The 7,948-nt window shown below is 43.6% G+C and overlaps 1 long non-coding RNA gene across 1 annotated transcript; it reads right to left on the bottom strand.

Moving 5' to 3' along the window:
- Positions 1-243: 243 nt before the first annotated feature.
- Positions 244-5,229, bottom strand: LOC116336534. Its single transcript, XR_004200707.2, has 3 exons — positions 5,190-5,229; positions 4,093-4,266; positions 244-443 (listed from the first exon to the last, which is right to left on the bottom strand). It is a non-coding gene; the product is annotated as an uncharacterized LOC116336534 (long non-coding RNA).
- Between the last annotated feature and the right edge of the window lie 2,719 nt (positions 5,230-7,948).

Raw genomic sequence — 7,948 nt, 5'->3', positions numbered from 1 at the left:
CCCATGGTCGTCTGTCTCTCTATGTTAGACTGGCGACCAAACCTTTTTTCCTATTCTTCTGTGATATGGTTTGACACAGAGGAATCAGAGGGGATCATGGGAAATGCCTTCCTGAGTACATGTGACCTCACATTTGAGCATGTGGACCCCATCAGAGATGATGTTATGGCTTTAAACAGAGCTTCCCTGTTTCAACAGGTACACTCATGACGTGAGATTCAAAAGATCACAATTTGATTCATGTTAAATTTATGAATAACGTTTATTGACATTTTTATTCTGAATTTTTATACCACCTATTTTCTTCTGCTTCACTAGCTCAGTGTTTGGGCCTGGAGCAGTGGTGAGAGACAGGGTCCATGTCAGGACACGTCACTATTACAGGGCTCTAAACAGGACACAGCTCATCCTCTCTCAGCGAGCCAGTCTATGGATACCCCCACCTGCAAGAGAAGAAGGAAGAGCAGAGGAGATAAATGAGTGTTTCCAGAGACTCTTCATCAGCTGTCAGTCAGTCCCACCAAGAGCTTCCAGTCAGGAAGCTCTTGGTGGGACTGTCACTTGCTGTTCGCTCTCTCTGTGGTAGAGTATCACTTCCTGTTCCTGCTCAAACACACAGTGGTGTTTTTGAGTAGCTGATCTGCTTAGAGATTTAATTAAAAACTTTTAGATACATTCTTTTTTCATAGTATAATCTTCACGTGCTTCATCCAAAGCACAGTCTCTTTGTACTCACTCCCTAATTTATAGCCAAAGTATTCACTCACTGTCTCTTTACTGTTTCACTAGCTTAGCTCAGCTTGTAGCCGACTCGTTAGCACCATGGCTACTTCACCTGTCCCTCCTGCACTTTCCTGCTCATTGTGTCAGATGTTTAGTTACTCCTCGGCCTCCTTTAGCAGTAATGATACCTGTAACAAATGTAGCATATTTGCAGCTCCAGGATTACTGAATTGGAGACTCGGCTTCGCACCCTTCATTCACCCGTAGCTAGCCAGGCCCCTGTAGCTGGTGCAGCCAAAGATAGCGTAGGCCCCGTGTTAAGAGATTTTTTAGGATTTTGGGATTTTTATTATGTTATGCTTAAAAGTACGTTTCATTATCTAAATGTGTTTGCTCTTTTCAGTATTCAGCTTAAACTCTGCAACTCTGTGCAGACTCCTAAATGGGGAAGTTACACAGGAAGCCTGCAGTTCTATTTTCTCTCTGAATAAAGACTCTTTCTTTTTACTGCAGGGTGCGAGTCTCTCCCTGAGTCTCACCCGTGTACACGTTAAACCTGTCTGAGCGTTTTTATTCTGACCTGAGTTGCAAAACAGGAAAACTCCTGACACCCCACTAGCTGTTCCCCAGCAGACCCCAAGCAGCTGGGGAAAGAGGGCGGCTGGGTGACGGTGAGGAGGAAGCATAGTCCTAAACAGAAGCCCCAGGTACACCACCAACCTGTTCATGTGTCTAACCGTTTTTCCCCACTCGGCGACACACCCGCCGGGGGTCAAACTCTGGTAATTGGTGATTCTGTTCTCAGACATGTGAAGCTAGAGACACCGCAACCATAGTCAATTGTCTTCCAGGGGCCAGAGCAGGCGACATTGAAGGAAATGTAAAACTGCTGGCTAAGGGTAAACGTAAATTCAGTAAGATCATAATTCACGTCGGCAGTAATGACACCCGGTTACGCCAATCGGAGGTCACTAAAATCAATATTGAATCGGTGTGTAACTTTGCCAAAACAATGTTGGACTCTGTAGTTTTCTCTGGTCCCCTCCCCAATCAGACCAGGAGTGACATGTTTAGCCGCATGTTCTCCTTAAATTGCTGGCTGTCTGAGTGGTGTCCCAGAAACGATGTGGGCTTCATAGATAATTGGCAAACCTTCTGGAGGAAACCTGGTCTTGTTAGGAGGACGGCATCCATCCCACTTTGGATGGAGCAGCTCTCATTTCTAGAAATATGGACCAATTTATTAAACCCCCAAAATATGACTATCCAGAGTTGGGACCAGGAAGCAGAGTTGCAGTCTTACACGCCTCTCTGCAGCTTCTCTCCTCCTGCTACCCCCAAAACCCATCTCCATTGAGACTGTGTCAGCTCCCAAACAGACAAAAACAAACTAAAACCAGCAACAAACAACGTAAACATAAAAAATCACAAAGAAAGAACAATACAGTATCCACATCTGAACCAAAGAGTAAAAATGTGGATTATTAAATATTAGGTCTCTCTCCAAGTCTCTGTTAGTACATGACTTAATAATTGATCAACAAATCGATTTACTCTGCCTTACAGAAACCTGGTTGCAGCTGGATGATTATGTTAGTTTAAATGAATCAACACCACCGAGACATTCAAACTACCCAAAAACTATCCCAAAAGAACCCACCACTTTAATCACACTCTAGATCTTGTTTTAACATATGGCATAGAAACTGAACATTTAACAGTGTTTCCTGAAAACCCTCTGCTGTCTGATCATTTCCTGATAACATTTACATTTACAATAATTGATTACACAGCAGTGGAGAGTAGACTTTATCACAGTAGATGTCTTTCTGAAAGTGCTGTAACTAAGTTTAAGAATATAATCCACCCACTGTTATCATCTTCAATGCCCTGTACCAACATAGAGCAGAGCAGCTATCTGAACGCTACCCCAACAGAGGTCGATTATCTTGTTAATAATTTTACCTCCTCACTACGTACGACTCTGGATACTGTAGCTCCTGTGAAAACTAAGGTCTCAAATCCAAAGTACCTGACTCCGTGGTATAATTCTCAAACACGTAGCCTAAAGCAGATAACTCGTAAGCTGGAGAGGAAATGGCGTGTCACAAATCTAGAGGATCATCATTTAGCCTGGAGAAATAGTTTGCTGCTTTATAAGAAAGCCCTCCGCAAAGCCAGAACATCTTACTATTCATCACTGATTGAAGAAAATAAGAACAACCCCAGGTTTCTCTTCAGCACTGTAGCCAGGCTGACAAACAGTCAGAGCTCTACTGAGCCAACCATCCCTTTAACGTTAACTAGTAATGACTTCATGAACTTCTTCACAAATAAAATTTTTATCATTAGAGAAAAAATGACCAATAATCATCCCACAGATGTAATATTATCTACAGCTACTTTTAGTACCATTGATGTTAAGTTAGACTCTTTCTTGATCTTTCTGAGTTAACTTCAATAATTACTTCCTCCAATTGAATTGTTTGATCAACATGGAGGCTGTCACTGAACATCACTGACAGAAGGACACAGACTTAAACGTGATTCGTAGACTTCAGCAGAGCTTCTGCCCACATAGCAAAATTGGTGTTTACACATGGCCGACATACAGCAAAGAATGACGGCCCTTTGGTGGCCCCGATCTGGTTTGCCAGAGGTGGCCCAGACATGGGCCGGCACAAGGCCAGTTGCAGACACACTGGTGGTCCTGTGCTGGCCCATGTGTGGATTACTCTACCTCCTGAGCTACAGTCACCCAGTGGTAAACATGAGTAAATCCTCACTAGGTTTTGAATAAAGTCTACACTCACAAACCTGTCAAGCCTGCATTTGAAACGTTGGCTACCATAGCAGTATAGTATTACAACATGGCATTTGGGTCTTCTAACTACAATAGGAAAATAGGAACATAAATAGTGCCATCATTGCCAGACCTGGCCCACATCTGGTTGACATACACCCTGCCATGACACCAGTCAGTCAGAAGTGCCAGCTTGACACCAGATCCGGGCCAGACCCGTCTGCTATGTGGGTGGTCTGTATGACGACCACAAGGTTACTAAATGTAAGGGTGGTTCTCTGGAATAAGAGCCAGTGATTTGCAATCTTGTCAATTGTTGTCACAGTCTTGAGTCATACTGTGACAACGTTAAAACTGATCAGCTGTTAAGGCATGAAATGAGAGAACAAACAGTATGAGATCAGATTTGATGCTGCTCTCACAGTTTTATGAATGATGATTACTTTTTATAAGGCTTCACTGAGAAGGCTGCAACTTTACAGGAAACACTGGATCTTTGTTTCATACTGACTGTTTAGTACATTACTGCTGACAGCACCACCCACTCACTCCAACAGTTTACTTACTCCAGAGTCTCCAGTCTGTAGTCTAGACTCTCCTGAAGATCAACCAGCTCAGACAAATCTGGATCCTGCAGGTCATTGTAGCACAGGTCCAGCTCTCTCAGATGGGAGGGGTTGGACTTCAGAGCTGCTGCCAGATAATCACAGCTGATCTTTGACAAACCACAGCTCAACAATCTGTATAAAGAATGAAAGATGTAAGTTTATTAGACAAACTTCAAACAGCAGCTTCATACAGTCTTCAGGAAACTTCAACAAAGTTATAGAAAATACATTTTTTCCACAATTCCCAATTCCTTATCCATTTTAAAAATATAAATGGATGCTTTAAAAAAAAACCCATAAAAATGTAAATTAAAAACAAACAATGTTGAAACAATGGATTATATTCATGCTGTTACAAACCAGCTAAACTACTGGTATGCTACCATTTAACAGAGGAGTCATCCCTACAACACAAAACCAAATTACTGTACAGTAGGAAACACAGAGAAGACCATGTGCCTTCATGTTTTCAGCAGAGAGTGAGAAACCAAGTGGGCTCAAACTTCCATGTGAGGACTAAATTTATAACTCACGCATTGTCTCGCAGATAAGAACATGAAAGAATGAGGGGCATTTTCATTTTTGCAAAAACACGATAGTATAATATCAATTAGTGTGACCCCACAATCCCTCTGACAGGGTTGGCTGTCTATTTTCTAAACTATCAAATTAAGACCTCATGACTCCTGTTCACACACACAGTGAAAAAAATGTGGTGACCCTTAAATTCACAATTTTATAAATAAAAATATTACAGTGACTCAGATGTTAATGGATGAAAAGAAAAGAAAAGAAAAGAAAAGAAAAGAAACAAAAACCATGAGGAGAAACTGAAGGTGAAAATCGACTGTGGATTTTTCTTCTTTGTTGAACGTTTGAAATGTGCACATTGTTCTGTTGCAGTCAATGGACTAAACCAGAGAAGAAGAAAACAGACTTTACCATGAAGATCTTCAGTGTGGATCAGTATAATATCAGCCTTATGTCTGTAGTTTGGTGTCAGCACAACTTTCACATCATATTCATCTCCACACAACTAAAACATGGTGACTGACCTCAGAGTTTCAAGTCCACATCCTGGACTCTCCAGGAAACCACACAGATGCTTCACTCCTGAATCCTGGACGTCGTTGCTACTCAGGTCCAGCTCTCTCAGGTGGGTGGGTTTGGACTTCAGTGCTGAGACCAAAGAGCTGATGTCTGACAAACCACAGTAATCAAATCTGAATAAAGAATAAAAAAGGAAGTTTATTTCAGTTTTGTGCATAAAATAACTTTACAACTTCACCAGAGATAAAGAAAATTCAGAAAGTAGAAGTTCTGAACATGAAAATAGGGTTGAATTTTGCTGTCACACAGACAAATCCCGCTAGTGGAGCTGATCACAGCCACAGAAACAGCAATTCGAAACAACAATATTGCAGACGTGGAAGCAGAGCAACTACGGACGAAAGTTTCAGCCTGTCTCAGCAATGCAAAGCCCCCAGCATCCAACATCACCATGGAGGAGAGGAAAGCACTCACATCACTTAGTAATGACAACAACATTATCATGCTTCCGGCAGACAAGGGTAGGTGCACAGTATTGCTAAACCAGAAAGACTATCATGAGAAAATTTTGTCACTGCTCAGTGACAAAAATACTTATGAGCCCCTGAAATGAGACCAAGGAAGTGGTTACAGGGAGAGGGTCATAGACTGTCTGAAGCGTTAGAACAGGACAACGCTATTGATCGGGCCTCATACCACAGGCTATACCCAGGGAAATCTACACCAAGTCTGTATGGTTTACCGAAGATACACAAACAGGGTGCACCTTTAAGGCCGATTGTCTGCATGATCAACTCGGTCACCTATAAAATCTCCAAGTTTCTGGCTTCGATCCTCAACCCACTGGTAAGCAGCTCTGAACACCACATCCAGATCACTTTGGATTTTGTAGAGAAGGTGAGAGATGTCATTATGGAGGCAGATGAAACCATGGTCTCGTACGATGTTACATCTCTCTTCACTTGCATCCCAGTCACGGAAGCGTTGGAGGTAGTCCGTAAGAGATTACAGGATGACCCCAACCTCAGGAACAGGACCACTCTCAGCATCGACCAAGTGTGTTTGAAGTGTGTCTTCATTCCACCTACTTCACATAAAAGGGTCAGTTCTAGAGGCAGAAACATGGGTGTGCCATGGGCTCCCCAGTTTAACCCATCGTGGCCAATTTGTACATGGAAGAAGCGGAAAAGAGGGCTTTGCTATCCTACCCTGGAACACCACCAAATCATTGGTTCATGTATGTGGATGACACCTGGGTGAAAATCAAATCTCAGGATGTAGCGCATTTCATGGATGACATTAACTCAGTGGACCGGCACATCAAATTCACCAGGGAGGATATGAAAAGTTGCAGGTTAGCCTTCTTAGACTGAGATTTCCATCAGTATTGGGGGACATCTAAAAGCTGACGAATACCGTAAACCTACGCATACGGATCAATATTTAATGTTTGACTCTCATCATCCACTGAAGCATAAACTGGGTGTCATCAGGACGCTACAACACAGAGCGAACACCATCCCCACTGACACAGCGGCCAGGGAAGCAAAAGAACATCACATCAAGAAGGCCCTGAGTAAATGTGGTTATCCCAGCTGGACTTTTGTCAAAGCTGGGAAGGCGCCTAAAGAAAGCTCCAGTCGATCCAGGAGAGAAGGACAACTGCTGCCTAAGCGAAAACCCTTAATGATCCTGTATGTGTCAGGAGAGCCAAACAATTGTTTGGCTCTCAGCGAAGGCGGTCGCACTTTTCTCCTCTCCTCTCCCTTATCTTCCCTGCTTAGCTTCTTCTGTCCTTGTCTTGTCTCCTGTTTTTTGTATTACTTTTCCCTGGAACACTCTGTCACAGTCTGTTCTCTAAAACCAAAAAGAGAATTATGGATTTGATCAACTGGTCCCTGAATGCAATTGACACCCCTTTCTCAACGAGAAGTCTGGGCTTGGGTGAGCCTGAGTGTTGAAGATATCTACCCATTCGGAACCATGATAACAGGGTTCTTGCTGATCGGAGCTGGCTTGGCCCTGGCTTATCGAAGAATTAAGGAGCGGAACCAGCTGTTCAAACCCCCACAAGGCTGCCCGCTGGGATTGAAACGATCGGCCGAGGCGTGAGTTTCTCAAAATGGGCTCATTGAGTGCAGCACGGATAAGATCTTGGAGAAGCTTACGGCTGCCATGAATACTCAGAATAAGACCTCTGAGTGCAAACTGGATTTCATCTGGAGGGGCTCACTCGGAATAAGACCTCTGAGCGCAAATTGGATCACATCTTGGAGAAGTGCACTGCGGTCGTGAGTTCTCAGAATCTGCTCTTTGAGCACAAGAATGACAACGTCACGGAGCGTAAGTTTGATAACATCATGGAGAACCTCATGGCTCTCCAACGGGAGATTGAGAGACCAGTGTTGGACTGTTAGAACAGCTTTGAAATTCATATAAATTGTTGTTCGCACTAAAGTAAAAACCACCATCACTTCATACGGATACCCCTTTGGCGCCAGCTGCGGTCTCAAGGCTGGAGCTGAACAACAACACCCTGATAATGGACTGTGTTTAGACTGTTCTTCCCATTCTATGCAAGGCCACCTGGGTTGGCTGGAAGACTGTTTACTTAGCCTGGCAGGGCGAAGGACACCGTCTCAGCTGAACCCTGGACACGCACACACAAACATATACACTGATATGCACACACTCATCCCCCCTCCCTTTCCAACGCCTTCGATGCTTGTTTCCTGCTGGGGAACACGGCGGGTCTGAGCCCGCG

This window comes from Oreochromis aureus, linkage group 9 (assembly GCF_013358895.1).
Source record: "Oreochromis aureus strain Israel breed Guangdong linkage group 9, ZZ_aureus, whole genome shotgun sequence".
In the NCBI taxonomy this organism is placed as follows: domain Eukaryota; kingdom Metazoa; phylum Chordata; class Actinopteri; order Cichliformes; family Cichlidae; genus Oreochromis; species Oreochromis aureus.
This window is presented reverse-complemented; position numbering and strand designations above follow the sequence as displayed.